At 48.3% G+C, this 10,347-nt stretch overlaps 19 non-coding genes across 19 annotated transcripts; 14 read left to right on the top strand and 5 right to left on the bottom strand.

Annotated features, from left to right (window-relative positions):
- The first annotated feature begins 724 nt into the window (after positions 1 to 724).
- TRNAN-GUU (transfer RNA asparagine (anticodon GUU)) lies at positions 725 to 798 on the top strand. The gene has a single exon. It is a non-coding gene; the product is annotated as a tRNA-Asn (tRNA).
- A 501-nt stretch (positions 799 to 1,299) lies between these two features.
- TRNAR-UCU (transfer RNA arginine (anticodon UCU)) lies at positions 1,300 to 1,383 on the top strand. Its single transcript is given in 2 exon segments — positions 1,300 to 1,336; positions 1,348 to 1,383. It is a non-coding gene; the product is annotated as a tRNA-Arg (tRNA).
- Positions 1,384 to 2,181: 798 nt separating this feature from the next.
- Positions 2,182 to 2,255, top strand: TRNAN-GUU (transfer RNA asparagine (anticodon GUU)). Its single transcript has one exon. It is a non-coding gene; the product is annotated as a tRNA-Asn (tRNA).
- Positions 2,256 to 2,513: 258 nt separating this feature from the next.
- Positions 2,514 to 2,586, bottom strand: TRNAA-CGC (transfer RNA alanine (anticodon CGC)). Its single transcript has one exon. It is a non-coding gene; the product is annotated as a tRNA-Ala (tRNA).
- A 170-nt stretch (positions 2,587 to 2,756) lies between these two features.
- On the top strand, positions 2,757 to 2,840 carry TRNAR-UCU (transfer RNA arginine (anticodon UCU)). Its single transcript is given in 2 exon segments — positions 2,757 to 2,793; positions 2,805 to 2,840. It is a non-coding gene; the product is annotated as a tRNA-Arg (tRNA).
- Positions 2,841 to 3,638: 798 nt separating this feature from the next.
- Positions 3,639 to 3,712, top strand: TRNAN-GUU (transfer RNA asparagine (anticodon GUU)). The gene has a single exon. It is a non-coding gene; the product is annotated as a tRNA-Asn (tRNA).
- A 501-nt stretch (positions 3,713 to 4,213) lies between these two features.
- Positions 4,214 to 4,297, top strand: TRNAR-UCU (transfer RNA arginine (anticodon UCU)). Its single transcript is given in 2 exon segments — positions 4,214 to 4,250; positions 4,262 to 4,297. It is a non-coding gene; the product is annotated as a tRNA-Arg (tRNA).
- Positions 4,298 to 5,095: 798 nt separating this feature from the next.
- On the top strand, positions 5,096 to 5,169 carry TRNAN-GUU (transfer RNA asparagine (anticodon GUU)). Its single transcript has one exon. It is a non-coding gene; the product is annotated as a tRNA-Asn (tRNA).
- Positions 5,170 to 5,427: 258 nt separating this feature from the next.
- TRNAA-CGC (transfer RNA alanine (anticodon CGC)) lies at positions 5,428 to 5,500 on the bottom strand. Its single transcript has one exon. It is a non-coding gene; the product is annotated as a tRNA-Ala (tRNA).
- Positions 5,501 to 5,670: 170 nt separating this feature from the next.
- On the top strand, positions 5,671 to 5,754 carry TRNAR-UCU (transfer RNA arginine (anticodon UCU)). Its single transcript is given in 2 exon segments — positions 5,671 to 5,707; positions 5,719 to 5,754. It is a non-coding gene; the product is annotated as a tRNA-Arg (tRNA).
- Positions 5,755 to 6,552: 798 nt separating this feature from the next.
- Positions 6,553 to 6,626, top strand: TRNAN-GUU (transfer RNA asparagine (anticodon GUU)). Its single transcript has one exon. It is a non-coding gene; the product is annotated as a tRNA-Asn (tRNA).
- A 258-nt stretch (positions 6,627 to 6,884) lies between these two features.
- TRNAA-CGC (transfer RNA alanine (anticodon CGC)) lies at positions 6,885 to 6,957 on the bottom strand. Its single transcript has one exon. It is a non-coding gene; the product is annotated as a tRNA-Ala (tRNA).
- Positions 6,958 to 7,127: 170 nt separating this feature from the next.
- Positions 7,128 to 7,211, top strand: TRNAR-UCU (transfer RNA arginine (anticodon UCU)). The gene is given in 2 exon segments: positions 7,128 to 7,164; positions 7,176 to 7,211. It is a non-coding gene; the product is annotated as a tRNA-Arg (tRNA).
- Positions 7,212 to 8,009: 798 nt separating this feature from the next.
- On the top strand, positions 8,010 to 8,083 carry TRNAN-GUU (transfer RNA asparagine (anticodon GUU)). The gene has a single exon. It is a non-coding gene; the product is annotated as a tRNA-Asn (tRNA).
- A 258-nt stretch (positions 8,084 to 8,341) lies between these two features.
- Positions 8,342 to 8,414, bottom strand: TRNAA-CGC (transfer RNA alanine (anticodon CGC)). Its single transcript has one exon. It is a non-coding gene; the product is annotated as a tRNA-Ala (tRNA).
- Positions 8,415 to 8,584: 170 nt separating this feature from the next.
- On the top strand, positions 8,585 to 8,668 carry TRNAR-UCU (transfer RNA arginine (anticodon UCU)). The gene is given in 2 exon segments: positions 8,585 to 8,621; positions 8,633 to 8,668. It is a non-coding gene; the product is annotated as a tRNA-Arg (tRNA).
- Positions 8,669 to 9,466: 798 nt separating this feature from the next.
- Positions 9,467 to 9,540, top strand: TRNAN-GUU (transfer RNA asparagine (anticodon GUU)). Its single transcript has one exon. It is a non-coding gene; the product is annotated as a tRNA-Asn (tRNA).
- A 258-nt stretch (positions 9,541 to 9,798) lies between these two features.
- Positions 9,799 to 9,871, bottom strand: TRNAA-CGC (transfer RNA alanine (anticodon CGC)). The gene has a single exon. It is a non-coding gene; the product is annotated as a tRNA-Ala (tRNA).
- A 170-nt stretch (positions 9,872 to 10,041) lies between these two features.
- TRNAR-UCU (transfer RNA arginine (anticodon UCU)) lies at positions 10,042 to 10,125 on the top strand. The gene is given in 2 exon segments: positions 10,042 to 10,078; positions 10,090 to 10,125. It is a non-coding gene; the product is annotated as a tRNA-Arg (tRNA).
- Positions 10,126 to 10,347: the final 222 nt, after the last annotated feature.

Below are 10,347 nucleotides of genomic sequence, written 5' to 3' on the forward strand. Positions count from 1 at the left end.
GTAGCCCTGCCTTGCAGCTTTTTAAGGCGACTGATTTAGCATTCAGTTTTGATCTGCAGTGCAAAGGAAAGAGCCCTTTTCTAAATGGCATATTAGAAAAAACTTTCTGATAGTGAGAGTGATCACTGAGTGGTACAGGTTACCACGGGTGGTGATGAGTTCTCCTTCCATGGAAGTGTTCAAACAAAGGCTGGACAACTGTCTGTCTGGAATGATTTAGGTAATCCTGCACTGAGCAGGGGCTTGGACCCCATGACCCTGGAGTTGGAAGCTCTACCATTCTATGATCTTCTGTATTTAGGCATGTATGTCTGCATTGACAGAGAAGAGGACATTTCTAAAGAAACAAAGCGATTTCTCAAACTATGCTGTCCAGGAAGATGTGGATGTGGTAGGAACTGCAAAAAACTGAGCTTCCTAGCAGAGGATGGTTTCGATCCATCGACCTCTGGGTTATGGGCCCAGCACGCTTCCGCTGCGCCACTCTGCTGCATTGGGATAGCTTACAAGGCGCTGGTGAGGCCAAGCTGAGGAAGCCTTTGACTGTTGCTAAGCCGCTAACAGGGAGCCACTCTCCGTGGGCAGTTGGGTACTCTTTGGAGTCACGCTGTTGTCTTCTAGTTTATCTCTTCTTTTCCTTTTTTTGATATTATTGTTTAGGTAGTCACCTGAGAGAATATAGTTGACCTGACTGAGGATTTGGCCTGCGGCACAACGTGTGGTTGTCTCTGTGGCGCAATCGGTTAGCGCGTTCGGCTGTTAACCGAAAGGTTGGTGGTTCAAGCCCACCCAGGGACGGGCTTGCCTTTTGTTTGCGCCGTATGTTACACGTAAAGCCGTGGCTGTCAGTGCGTCTGAGCCGTTTGAAAGCTTCAAAATGGTAATGCTAGCCAAAAAGGTCCTTCGAGCCGGAATTGAACCAGCGACCTAAGGATTGCTAATTTGCTTCTACAGTCCTCCGCTCTACCAGCTGAGCTATCGAAGGCCAGTTCTTTGAGCGCCAAAGATAAAAAGGCCATCATGCTAGAGTTTCAAAGCGCTGGCAAGTAAAGATCTTGGAGGATGCGGGCATCAATCCCGCTACCTCTCGCATGCGAAGCGAGCGCTCTACCATGTGAGCTAATCCCCCGTGACGGCTGTTTACACACCTGTCTACTCTGATCGGCAATTTTAGCACATTCCCAGCATTCAAGAGTTTCCAAAGTTGAGGCCTTTTTTTCTTTAAGTATAGATGTCACGAAAGTGAGATGCACTGGCCTTTTCCCAGCCACAAAATGACTACGCGCAAGGCTTAGGAGTGGCTCTGTGGCGCAATGGATAGCGCATTGGACTTCTAGAGTGAAAGTGATTCAAAGGTTGTGGGTTCGAGTCCCACCAGAGTCGTATGTTCTAGCGCACTGTGGTAGCTTGTAGTGTGCTCTTAGGCAAGAAACCTGCCTAGGACTTCATTTGTTGTCGTAGCCCTGCCTTGCAGCTTTTTAAGGCGACTGATTTAGCATTCAGTTTTGATCTGCAGTGCAAAGGAAAGAGCCCTTTTCTAAATGGCATATTAGAAAAAACTTTCTGATAGTGAGAGTGATCACTGAGTGGTACAGGTTACCACGGGTGGTGATGAGTTCTCCTTCCATGGAAGTGTTCAAACAAAGGCTGGACAACTGTCTGTCTGGAATGATTTAGGTAATCCTGCACTGAGCAGGGGCTTGGACCCCATGACCCTGGAGTTGGAAGCTCTACCATTCTATGATCTTCTGTATTTAGGCATGTATGTCTGCATTGACAGAGAAGAGGACATTTCTAAAGAAACAAAGCGATTTCTCAAACTATGCTGTCCAGGAAGATGTGGATGTGGTAGGAACTGCAAAAAACTGAGCTTCCTAGCAGAGGATGGTTTCGATCCATCGACCTCTGGGTTATGGGCCCAGCACGCTTCCGCTGCGCCACTCTGCTGCATTGGGATAGCTTACAAGGCGCTGGTGAGGCCAAGCTGAGGAAGCCTTTGACTGTTGCTAAGCCGCTAACAGGGAGCCACTCTCCGTGGGCAGTTGGGTACTCTTTGGAGTCACGCTGTTGTCTTCTAGTTTATCTCTTCTTTTCCTTTTTTTGATATTATTGTTTAGGTAGTCACCTGAGAGAATATAGTTGACCTGACTGAGGATTTGGCCTGCGGCACAACGTGTGGTTGTCTCTGTGGCGCAATCGGTTAGCGCGTTCGGCTGTTAACCGAAAGGTTGGTGGTTCAAGCCCACCCAGGGACGGGCTTGCCTTTTGTTTGCGCCGTATGTTACACGTAAAGCCGTGGCTGTCAGTGCGTCTGAGCCGTTTGAAAGCTTCAAAATGGTAATGCTAGCCAAAAAGGTCCTTCGAGCCGGAATTGAACCAGCGACCTAAGGATTGCTAATTTGCTTCTACAGTCCTCCGCTCTACCAGCTGAGCTATCGAAGGCCAGTTCTTTGAGCGCCAAAGATAAAAAGGCCATCATGCTAGAGTTTCAAAGCGCTGGCAAGTAAAGATCTTGGAGGATGCGGGCATCGATCCCGCTACCTCTCGCATGCGAAGCGAGCGCTCTACCATGTGAGCTAATCCCCCGTGACGGCTGTTTACACACCTGTCTACTCTGATCGGCAATTTTAGCACATTCCCAGCATTCAAGAGTTTCCAAAGTTGAGGCCTTTTTTTCTTTAAGTATAGATGTCACGAAAGTGAGATGCACTGGCCTTTTCCCAGCCACAAAATGACTACGCGCAAGGCTTAGGAGTGGCTCTGTGGCGCAATGGATAGCGCATTGGACTTCTAGAGTGAAAGTGATTCAAAGGTTGTGGGTTCGAGTCCCACCAGAGTCGTATGTTCTAGCGCACTGTGGTAGCTTGTAGTGTGCTCTTAGGCAAGAAACCTGCCTAGGACTTCATTTGTTGTCGTAGCCCTGCCTTGCAGCTTTTTAAGGCGACTGATTTAGCATTCAGTTTTGATCTGCAGTGCAAAGGAAAGAGCCCTTTTCTAAATGGCATATTAGAAAAAACTTTCTGATAGTGAGAGTGATCACTGAGTGGTACAGGTTACCACGGGTGGTGATGAGTTCTCCTTCCATGGAAGTGTTCAAACAAAGGCTGGACAACTGTCTGTCTGGAATGATTTAGGTAATCCTGCACTGAGCAGGGGCTTGGACCCCATGACCCTGGAGTTGGAAGCTCTACCATTCTATGATCTTCTGTATTTAGGCATGTATGTCTGCATTGACAGAGAAGAGGACATTTCTAAAGAAACAAAGCGATTTCTCAAACTATGCTGTCCAGGAAGATGTGGATGTGGTAGGAACTGCAAAAAACTGAGCTTCCTAGCAGAGGATGGTTTCGATCCATCGACCTCTGGGTTATGGGCCCAGCACGCTTCCGCTGCGCCACTCTGCTGCATTGGGATAGCTTACAAGGCGCTGGTGAGGCCAAGCTGAGGAAGCCTTTGACTGTTGCTAAGCCGCTAACAGGGAGCCACTCTCCGTGGGCAGTTGGGTACTCTTTGGAGTCACGCTGTTGTCTTCTAGTTTATCTCTTCTTTTCCTTTTTTTGATATTATTGTTTAGGTAGTCACCTGAGAGAATATAGTTGACCTGACTGAGGATTTGGCCTGCGGCACAACGTGTGGTTGTCTCTGTGGCGCAATCGGTTAGCGCGTTCGGCTGTTAACCGAAAGGTTGGTGGTTCAAGCCCACCCAGGGACGGGCTTGCCTTTTGTTTGCGCCGTATGTTACACGTAAAGCCGTGGCTGTCAGTGCGTCTGAGCCGTTTGAAAGCTTCAAAATGGTAATGCTAGCCAAAAAGGTCCTTCGAGCCGGAATTGAACCAGCGACCTAAGGATTGCTAATTTGCTTCTACAGTCCTCCGCTCTACCAGCTGAGCTATCGAAGGCCAGTTCTTTGAGCGCCAAAGATAAAAAGGCCATCATGCTAGAGTTTCAAAGCGCTGGCAAGTAAAGATCTTGGAGGATGCGGGCATCAATCCCGCTACCTCTCGCATGCGAAGCGAGCGCTCTACCATGTGAGCTAATCCCCCGTGACGGCTGTTTACACACCTGTCTACTCTGATCGGCAATTTTAGCACATTCCCAGCATTCAAGAGTTTCCAAAGTTGAGGCCTTTTTTTCTTTAAGTATAGATGTCACGAAAGTGAGATGCACTGGCCTTTTCCCAGCCACAAAATGACTACACGCAAGGCTTAGGAGTGGCTCTGTGGCGCAATGGATAGCGCATTGGACTTCTAGAGTGAAAGTGATTCAAAGGTTGTGGGTTCGAGTCCCACCAGAGTCGTATGTTCTAGCGCACTGTGGTAGCTTGTAGTGTGCTCTTAGGCAAGAAACCTGCCTAGGACTTCATTTGTTGTCGTAGCCCTGCCTTGCAGCTTTTTAAGGCGACTGATTTAGCATTCAGTTTTGATCTGCAGTGCAAAGGAAAGAGCCCTTTTCTAAATGGCATATTAGAAAAAACTTTCTGATAGTGAGAGTGATCACTGAGTGGTACAGGTTACCACGGGTGGTGATGAGTTCTCCTTCCATGGAAGTGTTCAAACAAAGGCTGGACAACTGTCTGTCTGGAATGATTTAGGTAATCCTGCACTGAGCAGGGGCTTGGACCCCATGACCCTGGAGTTGGAAGCTCTACCATTCTATGATCTTCTGTATTTAGGCATGTATGTCTGCATTGACAGAGAAGAGGACATTTCTAAAGAAACAAAGCGATTTCTCAAACTATGCTGTCCAGGAAGATGTGGATGTGGTAGGAACTGCAAAAAACTGAGCTTCCTAGCAGAGGATGGTTTCGATCCATCGACCTCTGGGTTATGGGCCCAGCACGCTTCCGCTGCGCCACTCTGCTGCATTGGGATAGCTTACAAGGCGCTGGTGAGGCCAAGCTGAGGAAGCCTTTGACTGTTGCTAAGCCGCTAACAGGGAGCCACTCTCCGTGGGCAGTTGGGTACTCTTTGGAGTCACGCTGTTGTCTTCTAGTTTATCTCTTCTTTTCCTTTTTTTGATATTATTGTTTAGGTAGTCACCTGAGAGAATATAGTTGACCTGACTGAGGATTTGGCCTGCGGCACAACGTGTGGTTGTCTCTGTGGCGCAATCGGTTAGCGCGTTCGGCTGTTAACCGAAAGGTTGGTGGTTCAAGCCCACCCAGGGACGGGCTTGCCTTTTGTTTGCGCCGTATGTTACACGTAAAGCCGTGGCTGTCAGTGCGTCTGAGCCGTTTGAAAGCTTCAAAATGGTAATGCTAGCCAAAAAGGTCCTTCGAGCCGGAATTGAACCAGCGACCTAAGGATTGCTAATTTGCTTCTACAGTCCTCCGCTCTACCAGCTGAGCTATCGAAGGCCAGTTCTTTGAGCGCCAAAGATAAAAAGGCCATCATGCTAGAGTTTCAAAGCGCTGGCAAGTAAAGATCTTGGAGGATGCGGGCATCGATCCCGCTACCTCTCGCATGCGAAGCGAGCGCTCTACCATGTGAGCTAATCCCCCGTGACGGCTGTTTACACACCTGTCTACTCTGATCGGCAATTTTAGCACATTCCCAGCATTCAAGAGTTTCCAAAGTTGAGGCCTTTTTTTCTTTAAGTATAGATGTCACGAAAGTGAGATGCACTGGCCTTTTCCCAGCCACAAAATGACTACGCGCAAGGCTTAGGAGTGGCTCTGTGGCGCAATGGATAGCGCATTGGACTTCTAGAGTGAAAGTGATTCAAAGGTTGTGGGTTCGAGTCCCACCAGAGTCGTATGTTCTAGCGCACTGTGGTAGCTTGTAGTGTGCTCTTAGGCAAGAAACCTGCCTAGGACTTCATTTGTTGTCGTAGCCCTGCCTTGCAGCTTTTTAAGGCGACTGATTTAGCATTCAGTTTTGATCTGCAGTGCAAAGGAAAGAGCCCTTTTCTAAATGGCATATTAGAAAAAACTTTCTGATAGTGAGAGTGATCACTGAGTGGTACAGGTTACCACGGGTGGTGATGAGTTCTCCTTCCATGGAAGTGTTCAAACAAAGGCTGGACAACTGTCTGTCTGGAATGATTTAGGTAATCCTGCACTGAGCAGGGGCTTGGACCCCATGACCCTGGAGTTGGAAGCTCTACCATTCTATGATCTTCTGTATTTAGGCATGTATGTCTGCATTGACAGAGAAGAGGACATTTCTAAAGAAACAAAGCGATTTCTCAAACTATGCTGTCCAGGAAGATGTGGATGTGGTAGGAACTGCAAAAAACTGAGCTTCCTAGCAGAGGATGGTTTCGATCCATCGACCTCTGGGTTATGGGCCCAGCACGCTTCCGCTGCGCCACTCTGCTGCATTGGGATAGCTTACAAGGCGCTGGTGAGGCCAAGCTGAGGAAGCCTTTGACTGTTGCTAAGCCGCTAACAGGGAGCCACTCTCCGTGGGCAGTTGGGTACTCTTTGGAGTCACGCTGTTGTCTTCTAGTTTATCTCTTCTTTTCCTTTTTTTGATATTATTGTTTAGGTAGTCACCTGAGAGAATATAGTTGACCTGACTGAGGATTTGGCCTGCGGCACAACGTGTGGTTGTCTCTGTGGCGCAATCGGTTAGCGCGTTCGGCTGTTAACCGAAAGGTTGGTGGTTCAAGCCCACCCAGGGACGGGCTTGCCTTTTGTTTGCGCCGTATGTTACACGTAAAGCCGTGGCTGTCAGTGCGTCTGAGCCGTTTGAAAGCTTCAAAATGGTAATGCTAGCCAAAAAGGTCCTTCGAGCCGGAATTGAACCAGCGACCTAAGGATTGCTAATTTGCTTCTACAGTCCTCCGCTCTACCAGCTGAGCTATCGAAGGCCAGTTCTTTGAGCGCCAAAGATAAAAAGGCCATCATGCTAGAGTTTCAAAGCGCTGGCAAGTAAAGATCTTGGAGGATGCGGGCATCGATCCCGCTACCTCTCGCATGCGAAGCGAGCGCTCTACCATGTGAGCTAATCCCCCGTGACGGCTGTTTACACACCTGTCTACTCTGATCGGCAATTTTAGCACATTCCCAGCATTCAAGAGTTTCCAAAGTTGAGGCCTTTTTTTCTTTAAGTATAGATGTCACGAAAGTGAGATGCACTGGCCTTTTCCCAGCCACAAAATGACTACGCGCAAGGCTTAGGAGTGGCTCTGTGGCGCAATGGATAGCGCATTGGACTTCTAGAGTGAAAGTGATTCAAAGGTTGTGGGTTCGAGTCCCACCAGAGTCGTATGTTCTAGCGCACTGTGGTAGCTTGTAGTGTGCTCTTAGGCAAGAAACCTGCCTAGGACTTCATTTGTTGTCGTAGCCCTGCCTTGCAGCTTTTTAAGGCGACTGATTTAGCATTCAGTTTTGATCTGCAGTGCAAAGGAAAGAGCCCTTTTCTAAATGGCATATTAGAAAAAACTTTCTGATAGTGAGAGTGATCACTGAGTGGTACAGGTTACCACGGGTGGTGATGAGTTCTCCTTCCATGGAAGTGTTCAAACAAAGGCTGGACAACTGTCTGTCTGGAATGATTTAGGTAATCCTGCACTGAGCAGGGGCTTGGACCCCATGACCCTGGAGTTGGAAGCTCTACCATTCTATGATCTTCTGTATTTAGGCATGTATGTCTGCATTGACAGAGAAGAGGACATTTCTAAAGAAACAAAGCGATTTCTCAAACTATGCTGTCCAGGAAGATGTGGATGTGGTAGGAACTGCAAAAAACTGAGCTTCCTAGCAGAGGATGGTTTCGATCCATCGACCTCTGGGTTATGGGCCCAGCACGCTTCCGCTGCGCCACTCTGCTGCATTGGGATAGCTTACAAGGCGCTGGTGAGGCCAAGCTGAGGAAGCCTTTGACTGTTGCTAAGCCGCTAACAGGGAGCCACTCTCCGTGGGCAGTTGGGTACTCTTTGGAGTCACGCTGTTGTCTTCTAGTTTATCTCTTCTTTTCCTTTTTTTGATATTATTGTTTAGGTAGTCACCTGAGAGAATATAGTTGACCTGACTGAGGATTTGGCCTGCGGCACAACGTGTGGTTGTCTCTGTGGCGCAATCGGTTAGCGCGTTCGGCTGTTAACCGAAAGGTTGGTGGTTCAAGCCCACCCAGGGACGGGCTTGCCTTTTGTTTGCGCCGTATGTTACACGTAAAGCCGTGGCTGTCAGTGCGTCTGAGCCGTTTGAAAGCTTCAAAATGGTAATGCTAGCCAAAAAGGTCCTTCGAGCCGGAATTGAACCAGCGACCTAAGGATTGCTAATTTGCTTCTACAGTCCTCCGCTCTACCAGCTGAGCTATCGAAGGCCAGTTCTTTGAGCGCCAAAGATAAAAAGGCCATCATGCTAGAGTTTCAAAGCGCTGGCAAGTAAAGATCTTGGAGGATGCGGGCATCGATCCCGCTACCTCTCGCATGCGAAGCGAGCGCTCTACCATGTGAGCTAATCCCCCGTGACGGCTGTTTACACACCTGTCTACTCTGATCGGCAATTTTAGCACATTCCCAGCATTCAAGAGTTTCCAAAGTTGAGGCCTTTTTTTCTTTAAGTATAGATGTCACGAAAGTGAGATGCACTGGCCTTTTCCCAGCCACAAAATGACTACGCGCAAGGCTTAGGAGTGGCTCTGTGGCGCAATGGATAGCGCATTGGACTTCTAGAGTGAAAGTGATTCAAAGGTTGTGGGTTCGAGTCCCACCAGAGTCGTATGTTCTAGCGCACTGTGGTAGCTTGTAGTGTGCTCTTAGGCAAGAAACCTGCCTAGGACTTCATTTGTTGTCGTAGCCCTGCCTTGCAGCTTTTTAAGGCGACTGATTTAGCATTCAGTTTTGATCTGCAGTGCAAAGGAAAGAGCCCTTTTCTAAATGGCATATTAGAAAAAACTTTCTGATAGTGAGAGTGATCACTGAGTGGTACAGGTTACCACGGGTGGTGATGAGTTCTCCTTCCATGGAAGTGTTCAAACAAAGGCTGGACAACTGTCTGTCTGGAATGATTTAGGTAATCCTGCACTGAGCAGGGGCTTGGACCCCATGACCCTGGAGTTGGAAGCTCTACCATTCTATGATCTTCTGTATTTAGGCATGTATGTCTGCATTGACAGAGAAGAGGACATTTCTAAAGAAACAAAGCGATTTCTCAAACTATGCTGTCCAGGAAGATGTGGATGTGGTAGGAACTGCAAAAAACTGAGCTTCCTAGCAGAGGATGGTTTCGATCCATCGACCTCTGGGTTATGGGCCCAGCACGCTTCCGCTGCGCCACTCTGCTGCATTGGGATAGCTTACAAGGCGCTGGTGAGGCCAAGCTGAGGAAGCCTTTGACTGTTGCTAAGCCGCTAACAGGGAGCCACTCTCCGTGGGCAGTTGGGTACTCTTTGGAGTCACGCTGTTGTCTTCTAGTTTATCTCTTCTTTTCCTTTTTTTGATATTATTGTTTAGGTAGTCACCTGAGAGAATATAGTTGACCTGACTGAGGATTTGGCCTGCGGCACAACGTGTGGTTGTCTCTGTGGCGCAATCGGTTAGCGCGTTCGGCTGTTAACCGAAAGGTTGGTGGTTCAAGCCCACCCAGGGACGGGCTTGCCTTTTGTTTGCGCCGTATGTTACACGTAAAGCCGTGGCTGTCAGTGCGTCTGAGCCGTTTGAAAGCTTCAAAATGGTAATGCTAGCCAAAAAGGTCCTTCGAGCCGGAATTGAACCAGCGACCTAAGGATTGCTAATTTGCTTCTACAGTCCTCCGCTCTACCAGCTGAGCTATCGAAGGCCAGTTCTTTGAGCGCCAAAGATAAAAAGGCCATCATGCTAGAGTTTCAAAGCGCTGGCAAGTAAAGATCTTGGAGGATGCGGGCATCGATCCCGCTACCTCTCGCATGCGAAGCGAGCGCTCTACCATGTGAGCTAATCCCCCGTGACGGCTGTTTACACACCTGTCTACTCTGATCGGCAATTTTAGCACATTCCCAGCATTCAAGAGTTTCCAAAGTTGAGGCCTTTTTTTCTTTAAGTATAGATGTCACGAAAGTGAGATGCACTGGCCTTTTCCCAGCCACAAAATGACTACGCGCAAGGCTTAGGAGTGGCTCTGTGGCGCAATGGATAGCGCATTGGACTTCTAGAGTGAAAGTGATTCAAAGGTTGTGGGTTCGAGTCCCACCAGAGTCGTATGTTCTAGCGCACTGTGGTAGCTTGTAGTGTGCTCTTAGGCAAGAAACCTGCCTAGGACTTCATTTGTTGTCGTAGCCCTGCCTTGCAGCTTTTTAAGGCGACTGATTTAGCATTCAGTTTTGATCTGCAGTGCAAAGGAAAGAGCCCTTTTCTAAATGGCATATTAGAAAAAACTTTCTGATAGTGAGAGTGATCACTGAGTGGTACAGGTTACCACGG

The sequence above is a fragment of the Eleutherodactylus coqui genome, chromosome 1 (genome assembly GCF_035609145.1).
Source record: "Eleutherodactylus coqui strain aEleCoq1 chromosome 1, aEleCoq1.hap1, whole genome shotgun sequence".
Lineage (NCBI taxonomy): Eukaryota > Metazoa > Chordata > Amphibia > Anura > Eleutherodactylidae > Eleutherodactylus > Eleutherodactylus coqui.